Below are 15328 nucleotides of genomic sequence, written 5' to 3'. Positions count from 1 at the left end.
GGGTTGAAGGAATGAGGGGTTGAAGGGTTGGAAGGTTTGGAAGGGTTGTAAAGGGGTGATGTGTTGGAAGAGTTGAAAGGCTGGAATGGTTTGAAGGTTTGGAAAAGTTGAAAGATTGGAAGGTTGAAGGGTTGGAAGAGTTGAAGACATGAAGGGCTTGAATGTTTGAAGAGTTTGAAGGGTTGGATGGGTTGAAGGAATCAGGGGTTGGAAGGGTGAAAGGGTTGGAAGGTTGGAAGGCTTAAAGGGTTGGAAGAGTTGAAGGAGTGAAGAGTTGAACGGTTTGAAGGGTTTGAAGGTTTTGAAGGTTTGAAGGTTTGAAGGGTTGGAATTGTTGGAAGTGTTGGAAGTGTTGGAATAGTTGAAAGGTTGGAAGGTGTGAAGGATAGAATAGTTGGGAGGATTGGAGGGGTTGGAAGGGTTAAATTAATGAATGGTAGGAAGAGTTGAACAGTTTTATTAAGGGTTGGAAGGGTTGGAAGGGTTGAAGAGTTGAAGGGTTGAAAGGTAGAAGGGTTGAAGGGTTGGAAGAGTTGAAAGGTGTGAAAGGTTGGAAGGGTTGGAAGGAATAAAGATTTGAAAGGGTAGAATGGTTGGAAGGGTAGGAAGGATTTAAGGAGTGAAGAGTAGGAAGAGTTGGAAGAGTTGAAAGTTGGCAGGGTTGGAAGGGTTAGAAGGATTGGAAGAGTTGGAAGGGTTTGAAGGCTTGAGGGCCTGAAGGGTTGAAAGGTGTGAATAGTTGGAAGAGTTGAAGGTTTTGAAGAGCTGGAAGAGTTGAGGGTTGAACATTTTAAGGGTTGGAAGGATAAAGGCATGAAGAGTTGGAAGGAATTAAGTTTTGAAGGGTTGGAAGGGTTGAAGGGTTGGACGGGTTGGAATGGTTAGAAGGTTTGAAGGGTTGGAAGGCTTGAAAGGTTGGAATGGTTGGAAGGGTTGGAGGGTTGGGGGGGGTTGTAAGGGTTGAAGGTCTGTAAGGGTTGGAATGGTTGTAAGGGTTGGAAGGTGTTAAGGGTGGAATAATCAGAAGGATTGGAAGGGTTGGATTTGTTGAAGAGTTGGAAGGGTTGAAGGGTTGAAAGGTTTGGAAGCTTGGAAGGGTTGGATGAGTTGAAGGTTTAACGGTTGGAAGGGTTGAAGGGTAGGAGGGTTGGAAAGTAAGAAGGCTTGAAGGGTTGAAGAGGTGGAAGGGTTGAATGTTTGAAGGGTTGGAAGGTTTGCAGGCTTGGAGGGGTTGGAAGGGCTGGAAGGGTTGAAGGGTTGATGGACTTAAGGGTTGGAAGAGTTGAAAGGTGTGAAGGCTTGAAAGGTTGGAAGGGTTGAAGGATTGGAAGGATTGGAAGGTCTTAAGAGTTGGAAGGCTTGAAGGAGTGAAAGGTTGGAAGAGTTGGAAGAGTTGAAGTGTTGGAAGGTGTGAAGGATTGGAATGGTTGGAAGGGTTGGAATGATTGGAAGAGTTGGAACGGTTGGAAGGGTTGGAATGGTTGAGGGCTTGAAGGGTTGGAAGGTGTGAATAGTTGGAAGGGTTGCAGATTTGAAGAGTTGGAAGAGTTGAGGGTTAAACGTTTTAAGGGTTAGAAGGTTTGAAGGCATGAGGGGTTGGAAGGGTTGGAAGAGTTGAAGGTGTGAAGAGTTGAAAGGCTTGAAGGTTTGAAGGTTTGGTTAGTGTTGGAAGGGTTGGAATGGTTGGAGGGCTGGAAGGGTTGAACGGTTGGAATGGTTGGAAGATTTGAAGGGTTGGAAAAAGTGAATGATGGACGAATTGGAAGGTTTGAAAGGCGTGAAGGATAGGATGGGTTGGAAGGGTTGAAGATTTGAATAGTTGGAAGTGTTGAGGGTTAAATGTTTTAAGGGTTGGAAGGATTGAAGGCATGAGAGTTTGGAAGGGTTGGAAGAGTTGAAGATGTGTAGATTTGGAAGGCTTGAAGGTTTGAATGGTTTGAAGGTTTGGTAGTGTTGGAAGGGTTGGAACGGTTGGAAAATTTGAAGGGTTGGAAAAAGCGAATGATGGACGAATTGGAAGGTTTGGAAGGTTTGAAAGGCTTGAAGGATAGGATGGGTTGGAAGGGTTGAAGGTTTGGAAGGGTTGGAATGGTTGGAAGGGTTGTAGGATAAACGGGTTGTAATGGTTGAAGGATGGAAGGATTTATAGGTTGGAAGGTGTGAAGGGTTGGAAGTGGTGGAAGAGTTGAAAGGTTGAAATGGTTGGAAGGGTTGAAGGGTTGGAAGAATTGGAAGGATTGGAAGGGTTGGAAGGATTGAAGTGTTTAAGTGTTGAAGGTTGGAAGGGTTGGATGGGTTGAAGTGATGGAAGGGTTGAAGGGTTGGAAGGTTTGGAAGCTTGGAAGGGTTGGATGAGTTGAAGGTTTAACGGTTGGAAGGGTTGAAGGGTTGGAGGGTTGGAAAGTAAGAAGGCTTGAAGGGTTGAAGAGGTGGAAGGGTTGAATGTTTGAAGAGTTGGAAGGTTTGAAGGCTTGGAGGGGTTGGAAGGGTTGGAAGGGTTGAAGGGTTGATGGACTTAAGGGTTGGAAGAGTTGAAAGGTGTGAAGGCTTGAAAGGTTGGAAGGGTTGAAGGATTGGAATGATTGGAAGGTCTTAAGAGTTGGAAGGCTTGAAGGAGTGAAAGGTTGGAAGAGTTGGAAGAGTTGAAGTGTTGGAAGGTGTGAAGGGTTGGAATGGTTGGAGGGCTGGAAGGGTTGAACGGTTGGAATGGTTGGAAGATTTGGAACAGTTGTAAGGGTTGATAGGGTAGGAAGGCTTGGAAAGGTTGAAGGTTTGAAGGAATGGAATGTTTGGAAGGGTTGAAGGTTTGGAAAGTTTGGAAGGGTTGGAAGGTGTGACGGTGTGAAAGGGAGGAAGGATTTAAGGAGTGAAGAGAAGGAAGAGTTGGAAGAGTTGAAGGTGTGAAGGGTTGGAATGGTTGGAAGGGTTGGAATGATTGGAAGAGTTGGAACGGTTGGAAGGGTTGGAATGGTTGAGGGCTTGAAGGGTTGGAAGGTGTGAATAGTTGGAAGGGTTGCAGATTTGAAGAGTTGGAAGAGTTTAGGGTTAAACATTTTAAAGGTTAGAAGGTTTGAAGGCATGAGGGGTTGGAAGGGTTGGAAGAGTTGAAGGTGTGAAGAGTTGGAAGGCTTGAAGGTTTGGTAGTGTTGGAAGGGTTGGAAGGGTTGGAATGGTTGGAGGGCTGGAAGGGTTGAACGGTTGGAATGGTTGGAAGATTTGAAGGGTTGGAAAAAGTGAATGATGGACGAATTGGAAGGTTTGAAAGGCGTGAAGGATAGGATGGGTTGGAAGGGTTGAAGATTTGAATAGTTGGAAGTGTTGAGGGTTAAATGTTTTAAGGGTTGGAAGGATTGAAGGCATGAGAGTTTGGAAGGGTTGGAAGAGTTGAAGGTGTGTAGATTTGGAAGGCTTGAAGGTTTGAATGGTTTGAAGGTTTGGTAGTGTTGGAAGGGTTGGAACGGTTGGAAAATTTGAAGGGTTGGAAAAAGCGAATGATGGACGAATTGGAAGGTTTGGAAGGTTTGAAAGGCTTGAAGGATAGGATGGGTTGGAAGGGTTGAAGGTTTGGAAGGGTTGGAATGGTTGGAAGGGTTGTAGGATAAACGGGTTGTAATGGTTGAAGGATGGAAGGATTTATAGGTTGGAAGGTGTGAAGGGTTGGAAGTGGTGGAAGAGTTGAAAGGTTGAAATGGTTGGAAGGGTTGAAGGGTTGGAAGAATTGGAAGGATTGGAAGGGTTGGAAGGATTGAAGTGTTTAAGTGTTGAAGGTTGGAAGGGTTGGATGGGTTGAAGTGATGGAAGGGTTGAAGGGTTGGAAGGTTTGGAAGCTTGGAAGGGTTGGATGAGTTGAAGGTTTAACGGTTGGAAGGGTTGAAGGGTTGGAGGGTTGGAAAGTAAGAAGGCTTGAAGGGTTGAAGAGGTGGAAGGGTTGAATGTTTGAAGAGTTGGAAGGTTTGAAGGCTTGGAGGGGTTGGAAGGGTTGGAAGGGTTGAAGGGTTGATGGACTTAAGGGTTGGAAGAGTTGAAAGGTGTGAAGGCTTGAAAAGTTGGAAGGGTTGAAGGATTGGAATGATTGGAAGGTCTTAAGAGTTGGAAGGCTTGAAGGAGTGAAAGGTTGGAAGAGTTGGAAGAGTTGAAGTGTTGGAAGGTGTGAAGGGTTGGAATGGTTGGAGGGCTGGAAGGGTTGAACGGTTGGAATGGTTGGAAGATTTGGAACAGTTGTAAGGGTTGATAGGGTAGGAAGGCTTGGAAAGGTTGAAGGTTTGAAGGAATGGAATGTTTGGAAGGGTTGAAGGTTTGGAAAGTTTGGAAGGGTTGGAAGGTGTGACGGTGTGAAAGGGAGGAAGGATTTAAGGAGTGAAGAGAAGGAAGAGTTGGAAGAGTTGAAGGTGTGAAGGGTTGGAATGGTTGGAAGGGTTGGAATGATTGGAAGAGTTGGAACGGTTGGAAGGGTTGGAATGGTTGAGGGCTTGAAGGGTTGGAAGGTGTGAATAGTTGGAAGGGTTGCAGATTTGAAGAGTTGGAAGAGTTTAGGGTTAAACATTTTAAAGGTTAGAAGGTTTGAAGGCATGAGGGGTTGGAAGGGTTGGAAGAGTTGAAGGTGTGAAGAGTTGGAAGGCTTGAAGGTTTGGTAGTGTTGGAAGGGTTGGAAGGGTTGGAATGGTTGGAGGGCTGGAAGGGTTGAACGGTTGGAATGGTTGGAAGATTTGAAGGGTTGGAAAAAGTGAATGATGGATGAATTGGAAGGATTGGAAGGTTTGAAAGGCGTGAAGGATAGGATGGGTTGGAAGGGTTGAAGATTTGAATAGTTGGAAGAGTTGAGGGTTAAATGTTTTACGGGTTGGAAGGATTGAAGGCATGAGGGGTTGGAAGGGTTGGAAGAGTTGAAGGTGTGAAGATTTGGAAGGCTTGAAGGTTTGAATGGTTTGAAGGTTTGGTAGTGTTGGAAGGGTTGGAATGGTTGGAAAATTTGAAGGGTTGGAAAAAGCGAATGATGGACGAATTGGAAGGTTTGGAAGGTTTGAAAGGCTTGAAGGATAGGATGGGTTGGAAGGGTTGAAGGTTTGGAAGGGTTGGAATGGTTGGAAGGGTTGTAGGATAAATGGGTTGTAATGGTTGAAGGATGGAAGGATTTATAGGTTGGAAGGTGTGAAGGGTTGGAAGTGGTGGAAGAGTTGAAAGGTTGAAATGATTGGAAGGGTTGAAGGGTTGGAAGAATTGGAAGGATTGGAAGGGTTGGATGGTTTGAAGTGATGGAAGAGTTGAAAGTGTTGGAAGTGTTGGAAGAATTTAAGGTTTGGAATGGTTGGAAGGGTTGAAGGTTGTAACAATTTGAAGGGTTGGAAGTTTTGAATGTTTGAAAGATAGGAAGGTTGAAGGGTTGGAAGGGTTGAAAGGTTGGCAGCTTAGAAGGGTTGGAAGTGTTGAAGGGATCCCCCACTTCCAAGAAAATGTATAAAATTTAAGCATATTTATTGCAGTTCTACACAATTTAAAAAACAAAAAAGCATTTTCGAGAACGGTATAAACAAGCAACATTGACTCCAGCCATTATCACCTCAGTCAATAGGGGACTTAACACTACAAATACGTCATACAATAATTAGCTATACCATCTACTAAAGCCATCTCTACCTCTGCACTGTTGAGCTGTTACCTTCAGCTGTGTTGGTGCGCTCTCCATAAAGGGAGTCAGCCATACAAACAGCCTTCCCTCCCACTCCCAGGTGTCCGCATGGTCCTAAAGTAACCCTCAATCACCGCTAAACTGCATTGACATTTAATTGGGATTGGAATGATTTTAGTAGCCTATTTTCAATGGTTGTTGTTGAGCTTGGGCATGGTGACTGCCAAACCCTGCCATACCCAATTAACGCCACTGAGTCCTACATGAAGTTAGCAAGGAGGGGCTGACTGACTGTGTGTAATTGATTTATAAGCCCATGGGACCTAAAACCTCCTGGTCTCTTCCATCTCCCTCCACGTGAGGCATTCTGCTCATCGATCCATAAGCCGATCAGAGAATCTCCCTGGAGAGACATCTTCCTCCCTCTAATGATTTCAGAAGCACAATCACGGTGGTCTTATCATGAACTCTCCTTGTGTCGTAGGAAGAGATGTTTCTTAGGACTATAAAGCTGAGACAATACAGCTTCTTGGTAAAAACAACATCCAATGCATTCCTGATTACAATATCTGCTTCAGAGAGCACTAATGAAAAAGTGCATAGATGAAATAGCTCCATGTCGTTGTCATCGAGTAACATGCAAACACCTAGAAAAATTCGTTTTCTAGATCTGCAGTGAGACCAAAAGCCAGAAAGCAGACAGTGTGAAATGTGATTCCTCCTGCCAACCTGCATAAAATTGGACGATTTTGTTTCTTATTTTTTCAAAGCCTGTCTTTGTTATTCTTCTGTTATTTTGCCAAGTTTCACTTAGCAGCATTGATAGTAAGTAGGTACCCAAATTAATGGCTCCCGACATCATAAACAGAAATCAATACTGTTACTCCAATTAGCTTTTTGGCATGGCCTGTTGGTGTATAAGCAATTCACTCCATGAAAGTTGGCAGTGAGTGGCAAATACATGTTTGCTTGTCGATACCCTAATTAACATCAAACAAAAACACATACCCTTTAAAGATGTTTTACTGTATTTTCAAATCTCTGTCAAGTTATTGTCTCACCAATGCCTTTAAATAGTGTATAATCCCTAGAAAGACTACAGTAATTTTGTGTCTTAGTTTATATTAGTAACAGTTTGAAAACTCCATCAGCAGTCCCAGAGAAGGAGTGGGTAGAATTCTTATGTGGCCCAAGAAAGATTAACATTTCAATATTTTATACACCCAATAAAAGACACATAACTGGAGTTTGGTGTTATTACAAACCAGTTCTGCTTCGTAAGCAATTGTGAGATTATGCCCCATTACCCAAGGTAGTAGGTTCCCTTTACGGTCCTGGGGTTGTTACCGTGTGGGCTGGTGGTCACCAGAGAGGAAAAAGAGAAGTGAGTATCCCTCACATCATTGTACTGTACATTGTACTGTGTTATGAAGGTTAGGATCCTTGTACTGTAAGTGAGTTCTCATGACTCTCAGTGGGCTGGCTATTGCTATTACATCCAATTTTGTAAGGAAGTTGAATGGTGATCTACAACAGAGGGAAGGACCTGTGTTATTGGAAAATAGTCTATTCAATTTGGCAGAGGTGAGTCAATAATGCCATAGCACTTCCATAACTACACATAATGAAGCCTGCGTATATTTTTCTAAATATGGTGGTGACATTTATATATATATATTTTTTTCCAGAGTGCTGAAAAAGGACATTGCACGTTACAGTACCGGGTGAATATCTGACAGATGACTATAATGAATAATTGATTTTCACTTCAGTGTGGTTCACCAATGTACCTGTGCTGCATGTTTGATATGACACCTGCATGTGGTACAGTGGAAGTGTGAGACTTTTGAAGGTTATGCTATGAATATCGTCATAGAGATGTAGAATCTTAATTTGAGCCAGTTTGATACCGCAGGATAATAATCCTGCAACTGATAATGTGAATTGTTATGTGGATTACACACTGAACTCAAATATAACCAAAAACATGAAAAGTGTTGGTCCCATATTCCATGAGTTGCAATAAAAGAGCCCAGCAATGTTCCATATGCACAAAAAGCTTATTTCCTCATATGCACAAACAGCTCTTGTTTACATCTCTGTTAGTGAGCATTTCTCCTTTGCCAAGATAATCCATCCACCTGCCAGGTGTGGCATTTCAAGAATCTGATGAACAGCATGATCATTACACAGGTGCACATTGTGCTGTGGGACAATAAAAGGCCACTCTAAAATGTGAGTTTTGTCACATAACACAAGGCCACAGATGTTGAGGGAGGGAGCGTGAAATTGGCATGCTATTTGCAGGAATGTCCACCAGAGCTGTTACCAGAGAATGCAATGCCAATTTCTCTACCATAATCCGCCTTCAAAGTTGTTTTAGAGAATTTGGCAGTACGTCCAACTGGCCTCACAACAGCAGACCATGTGTAACTTGTAAGGGTTTTCCTCCTCCTCTTCGTCTGAGGAGGAGAAGCGAGAAGGATCGGAGGACCAATCCGCAGCGTGGTAAGTGTCCATGGTTGTTTATAAAAAAAAAACATAAACTGAACACTATGAATACAAAAACAATGAACGTGAAACGACCGAAAACCGAAACAGTACCGTGTGGTGAAAAACACAGACACGGAAACAAACACCCACAAACAAACAGTGAAACCCAGGCTACCTAAGTATGATTCTCAATCAGAGACAACTAACGACACCTGCCTCTGATTGAGAACCATACTAGGCCGAAACATAGAAATCCCAAAATCACAGAAAAACAAACATAGACTGCCCACCCCAACTCACGCCCTGACCATACTAAATAACGACAAAACAAAGGAAATAAAGGTCAGAACGTGACATAACTACTCCATCCCAGGACCTCCACATCCGGCTTATTCACCTGCAGGATCATCTTAGACCAGCCACCTGGACAGCTGATGAAACTGTGAGTTTATACAACCAAAGAATTTCTGCACAAACTGTCCAAAACCGTCTCAGGGAAGCTGGTCTGCGTGCTTATTGTCCTCACCAGGGATAATATATATAAACTATATAACTTCACCTGTGACAAATGCCGTGAACTAAATGCTGCCGTGAACTAAATGCTGCCGTGAACTAAATGCTGCCGTGAACTAAATGCTGCCACGAACTAAATGCTGCCACGAACTAAATGCTGCCACGAACTAAATGCTGCCACGAACTAAATGCTGCCACGAACTAAATGCTGCCACGAACTAAATGCTGCCACGAACTAAATGCTGCCACGAACTAAATGCTGCCACGAACTAAATGCTGCCACGAACTAAATGCTGCCACGAAGTGGATCATTACTTAAAATAAAACTTCTGGAAGAAGTGGTTTAATTTTGATTAAGGACCCCTCAAGTTTAGCCTCATTTGTTGATGTCTCTTTACAAAGAGACGACTGTAATGGAACTTTCATGGATCTTGAGCATTTCCCTACCTTACGGCCAAAAGTCGACTGCTATCAGCTCTACCCCTGGCGGGTGTGAATGGAGTGTGATTGGACCCAGGAGGAGGAAGAGATCCGCACACCAGCGGTCCGTTTTTTTTCTCAGCTTCGTGACATTAAACTCTAATCGTTTTGAGCCACTGTCCCCGCTGTCTTCCTCAGGGCGTACGGACACCGGGTACGCAAATGCTGTAGCTTCTACACTTACGACCACCTGCACTATGGGCTCTCGTGTTCAGGGTGCTGGGTGGCTGGCGACTCCTCCCCTGGAAATCAGGATCTACGTGGCCTTCTCCCCAACTGATTTCTGCGGCTCCTTTCGCTGATTGGAGATTCGGTAGTGACCGGCGCTCATCATTGGAAGCTCAATGGTAAGGAATATCTCCTTGCCAGATAGTAGAACCCTATGATATCCGGGTGCAACAGTAAAGGATATCGCTACGCTACTTCCTGAAGCGATAAGCCCAAATTCAAAGACCGATACTGTTACAGTACATGTGGGATTCACTGACACTAAGTATGCGAGCTCTGAACTTCTTAGAAGTGACTTCATGGAAATAATTGCAAAACGGAAATACCTAAACAAGTGTCCCATTATATCAGGTCCCATACCCACGACGAGATGTGGATACGGTAGATTCAGTAGAATGCTTTTGCTTCAGGTCTTGCTATAGAGCTATTGTAACTCTAACTTTTCACTTCAGTGTTGTGTATCATTGTACTTGTGCTGCATGTTTGAGATGACACCTGAGTGTGACATTTTCAAAGGGCTATTTTGGGTATGCTATGAATATCATCATACAGATGTAGAATTTGAACCAGTTTGCTACGGCAGGATAATAATCATGCAACAACAGGAAATGTTAATTATTATGTGGATTATACACTGAACTAAAATATAAAGTACATGTATTTTGGTATGTTTGAAAGTGACCTTAGTGATCATTGTCCCATAGCCCGTATTAGAGATACTAGACAACATAATTCTGTTCCCCTTATTATTAGGAAGAGACATTATAAAAAAATTCCTCCCTAAGCGTTTATGCTTGACTTATACTTTTCTGAACAGTTTATACTAGACCCTGAATTAGCTCTTGAGCATTTCTCATCTATTTTTATATCACTGGCAGATAAACATGCTCCTTTTAAACACTTTAGACTAAAAAACAGATTAAATCCCTGGTTTTCTACAGAACTTTCAAATATCTTTAGAACAATAAATCATGCCTGGACCAAAGCTTAACTAACAGATATTGTTATGGACTGTCAGCTTTTCCGACAACTGAGAAATAAATGCATGTCCTTAGTTTAAAAAAAATAAGCTACTTCCTAAATTCTATGGCTGACTGTGCTGGTGATCCATCTACATCAAGTAAACAGTTAAGGTGCTAAAGCGTGGAAATTCATCTCATTCCTTACCCAAGCAATTTATACTGAGCTCTGACATCATTGTTGAAAAAAATTTGATAGGTCATGCTTTTAATCAACATTTTACGTCCAACAGGTTTTTTGTTTGAAATAAATCTTGGTTTAATAGACCCGGGTCAGCCAGTAAACTGCTCGTCCCTCTCCCAGCCACAAGTCAACTTGATAGAGGACCAGACAAGCCCTAGTGAATCCTTGTTCTCTCTGGAGCAACTGTCTTCTTCTGATGTATTGGAACACCTACTTATGATTGATGCTCCCTCAATGTGAGCAAGACAAAGGAGTTGATCGTGGACTACATGAAAAGGCGAGCTGAACAGGCCCCCATTAACATCGACAGGGCTGTAGTGGAGCAGGTCGAGTGTTTCAAGTTCCTTGGTGGCAACATCATCAATGTACTATCTTGGTCCAAACACACCAAGACAGTCGTGAAGAGGGCACAGCAAAACCTTTCCCCTCTCAGGAGACTGAAAAGATTTGGCATGGGTCCCCAGATACTCAAAAGATACTCAAAGTTCTACAGCTGCACCCTTGAGAGCATCCTGACCGGTTGCATCACCGCCTGGTATGGCAACTGTTCGGCATCTGACTGGAAGACGCTTCACAGGGTATTGCGTACGGCCCAGTACATCACTGGGGCCAAGCTTCCTGCAATCCAGGACCTATATACTAGGCGGTGTCAGAGGAAAGCCATTAAAATTGTCAGAGACTCCAGTCACACAAGTCATAGACTGTTTTCTCTGCTACCACACGGCAAGCGGTACCGGAGCGCAAAGTCTAGGACCAAAAGGCTCCTAAACAGCTTCTACCCCCAAGCCATAAGACTGCTGAACAATTAATCAAATGGACACAGGACTATTTACAGTTGAAGTCGGAAGTTTACATACACTTAGGTTGGTGTCATTAAAACTCATTTTTCAACCACTCCACAATTTCCTGTTAACAAACTATACTTTTGGCAAGTCGGTTAGGACATCTACTTTGTGCATGACACAAGTAATTTTTCCAACAATGGTTTAAAAACAGATTATTTCACTTATAATTCACTGTATCCCAATTCCAGTGGGTCAGAAGTTTGTATACACTAAGTTAACTGTGCCTTTAAACAGCTTGGAAAATTCCAGAAAATTATGTCATGGCTTTAGAAGCTTCTGATAGGCTAATTGACATACTTTGAGTCAATTGGAGGTGTACCCAATTGAAGGCCTACCTTAAAACTTGACATGGGAAAATCAAAAGAATTAATGTAGACCTCCACATGTCTGGTTCATCCTTGGGTGCAATTTCCAGACACCTGAAGGTACCACGTTCATCTGTACAAACAATAGTACGCAAGTATAAACACCATGGGACCATGCAGCCGCCATACCACTCAGGAAGGAGATGTGTTCTGTCTCCTAGAGATGAACGTACTTTGGTGCGAAAAGTGCAAATCAATCCCAGAACAACAGCAAAGGACCCCTTTAAGATGCTAGAGGAAACAGGTACAAAAGTATCTATATCCACAGTAAAAAGAGTCCTATATCGACATAACCTGAAAGGCCGCTCAGCAAGGAAGAAGCCCCTGCTCAAAAATCTCCATAAAAAAGCCAGACTACAGTTTGCAACTGCACATGGGGACAAAGATTGCACTTTTTGGAGAAATGTCCTCTGGTCTGATTAAACAAAAATATAACTATTTGGCCATAATGACCATCGTTATGTTTGGAGGAAAAAGGGGGATGCTTGCAAGCCGAAGAACACCATCCCAACCCCGAAGCACAGGGATGGCAGGATCATGTTCTGGGGGTGCTTTGCTTCAGGAAGGAGTGATGCACTTCGCAAAATAGATGGCATCACGAGGAAAGAAAATGATGTGGATATATTGAAGCAATATCTCAAGACATCAGTCAGGAAGTTAAAGCTTGGTCACAAATGGGTCTTCCAAATCAACAATAACCCCAAGTATACTTCCAAAACTGCAATCTTTAAGTCATAACAAAGATTTTCAATTGGAATCAGGTCTGGGCTTTGACTAGGTCATTCCAAGATATTTAAATGTTTCCCACTAAACCACTCGAGTGTTGCTTTAGCAGTATGCCTAGGGTTATTGTCCTGCTGGAAGGGGAACCTCTGTCCCAGTCTCAAATGTCTGGAAGACTGAAACAGGTTTCCCTCAAGAATTTCCCTGTATTTAGCACCATCCATCATTCCTTCAATTCTGACCAGTTTCCCAGTCCCTGACGATAAATAACATCTCCACAGCATGATGCTGCCACCACCATGCTTCACTGTGGGGATGCTGTTCTCAGGGTGATGAGAGGTGTTGGGTTTGCACCAGACATAGTGTTTTTCTTGATTGCAAAAAAGCAAATTTTTTGTCTCATCTGACCAGAATACCTTCTTCCATATGTTTGGGAGTCTCCAACATGCCTTTTGGTGAACACCAAACGTGTTTGCTTACTTTTTTCTTTAAGCAATGGCTTTTTTCTGGCCACTCTTCCGTAAAGCCCAGCCCCTTGGAGTGCACGACTTAAAGTGGTCCTATGGACAGATACTCCAATCTCCGCTGTGGAGCTTTGCAGCTCCTTCAGGGTTATCTTTGGTCTCTTTGTTGCCTCTCTGATGAATACCCTCCTTGCCTGGTCTGGGAGTTTTGATGGGCGGCCATCTCTTGGCAGGTTTTTTGTGGTGCCATATTCTTTCCATTTTTTAATAATGGTTTTAATGGTGCTCAGTAGGATGTTCAACATTTCTGTTTTTTTTATAACCCTACCATAATCTGTACTTCTCCATAACTTTGTCCCTGACCTGTTTGGAGCGCTCCTTGGTCTTCATGGTGCCGCTTGCTTGGTGGTGCCCCTAGCTTAGTGTTGTTGCAGACTCTGGGGCCTTTCAGAACAGGTGTATATATACTGAGATCATGTGACAGATCATGTGACACTTAGATTGCACAGAGGTAGACTTTACTTAACTAATTATGTGACTTCTGAAGGCAATTGGTTGCACCAGATTTTCTTTAGAGGCTTCATAGCAAAGGGGGTGAATACATATGCACGCACCAATTTTCCATTTTGTATTTTTTTGAACTTTTTTGAAATTTTGACTATTTTGTGTATGTCAATTCATTGAAATCCAAATAAAAATCTATTTAAATGACTGGTTGTAATGCAACAAAATAGGAAAAACACCAAGGGGGGTGAATTCTTTTGCAAGATACTTTACCAATTTATTTACCATCATTGTTAAAATATAGAAACTGGGATTACAACACTTGATCACAGGGTTGTATAACAGTTTGTTTGGCAGGTAGCCTAGTGGTTAGAGCATTGGACGCAAGATCAAATCCCTGAGCTGACAAGGTAAAAATCTGTCGTTCTACCCCTGAACAAGGCATTTAACCCACCGTTCCTAGGCCGTCATTGAAAATAAGAATTTGTTTTTAACTGACTTGCCTAGTTTAATAAAGGTAATAATAAAAATGCTGGATACTCCACAGATCTGCCTTTTCCTACCAGGACCTTATCATGTGGAATAATTTCATAATTTCATTTCAAGGAACATTTCATTTGGATATGTTGTTTTCTCTAAGTCAGTTTAGGAGAAAGGGATTTTTATATTGATACATGTGTTTGATTGTTTATTGTGTACATAATATTAATATTTAATTTTGTGTTTTAAATTGTGTATAATTGTATTTTCTGTATTGTTCCCAGGGCATATTTGCAAATGAGACCTAGGTCTCAATGTAATTAAATTATCATATGACTCATTTTCTTATATGAACTGTAACTCAGTAATATGATATAATAAATGCTGCATTTATATTTTTGTTCAGTTTAATTAATTAACATTTTTTTACTTAAAAACTTCAGAAGCCTTTTTAACCCTTTAAACATTCATTAGTTATCCTTTATCTTCCAGATTAGATCAGGCTGGAAACTCTCCTCAAATCTCTAGATCTCCGGAGACAATAATAGATGTTATGTGGTCTTTGGTGACAGATCTGGGTGACAGACCTTCGACACTAGGCATAGGCTCTTCAATGGCTCTAAGATTTTCAAGGTATGAAAAAGCACATCACTCCTTTTAAGTGAATGAGACTTTGCAGCTGGGGGCCACAGTAATGCCATTGCCCACAAACCCAGGTACATAGCATGTGGCCTTTCGTGAGTGACCTGAAGACTAGAGAGCCTTGGAGAGCAGACTCCAACCTGGATGTCAGAAGGTAGTCTCTTTCACTGGCCCCGGCCCACTGCAATCTAATTTCATGGTCGTTTCACCGTGCAACCTCTTCTAAACATGGTGTTCATCTGATATATACAGTGAGCTCCAAAAGTATTGAGAGAGTGACACATTTGTTGTTGTTTTGGCTCTGTACTACAGCACTTTGGATTTAAATGACGACGTGCAGACTTTCAGCTTTAATTTGAGGGAACCATTTAGAAATGACAGCACTTTTTGTGCGCAATCCCCCCCATTTTAGGGAAACAAAAGTATTGGGACAAATTCACTTGAATTTTTACCTTTATTTAACTAGGCAAGTCAGTTAAGAACAAAATCTTATTTTCTTATATTCTTATATTCATAACACGCAATGACTACATCAAGCTTGTGACTCTACACATTTTTTGGATGCATTTGCTGTTTGTCCGTTTGCTGTTTGTTCTACATTAATGTGGATGTTACCATGATCACGGATAATCTTGAATGAATCGTGAATAATGATGAGCGAGAAAGTTACAGACGCACAAATATCACCCCCCCCCAAAAAAAATGCTAACCTATGTGTATCTGTAACTTTCTCACTCATCATTATTCACAATTTATTCAGGA

Source organism: Oncorhynchus kisutch, linkage group LG26 (genome assembly GCF_002021735.2).
Source record: "Oncorhynchus kisutch isolate 150728-3 linkage group LG26, Okis_V2, whole genome shotgun sequence".
Taxonomy (NCBI): domain Eukaryota; kingdom Metazoa; phylum Chordata; class Actinopteri; order Salmoniformes; family Salmonidae; genus Oncorhynchus; species Oncorhynchus kisutch.
This window is presented reverse-complemented; position numbering follows the sequence as displayed.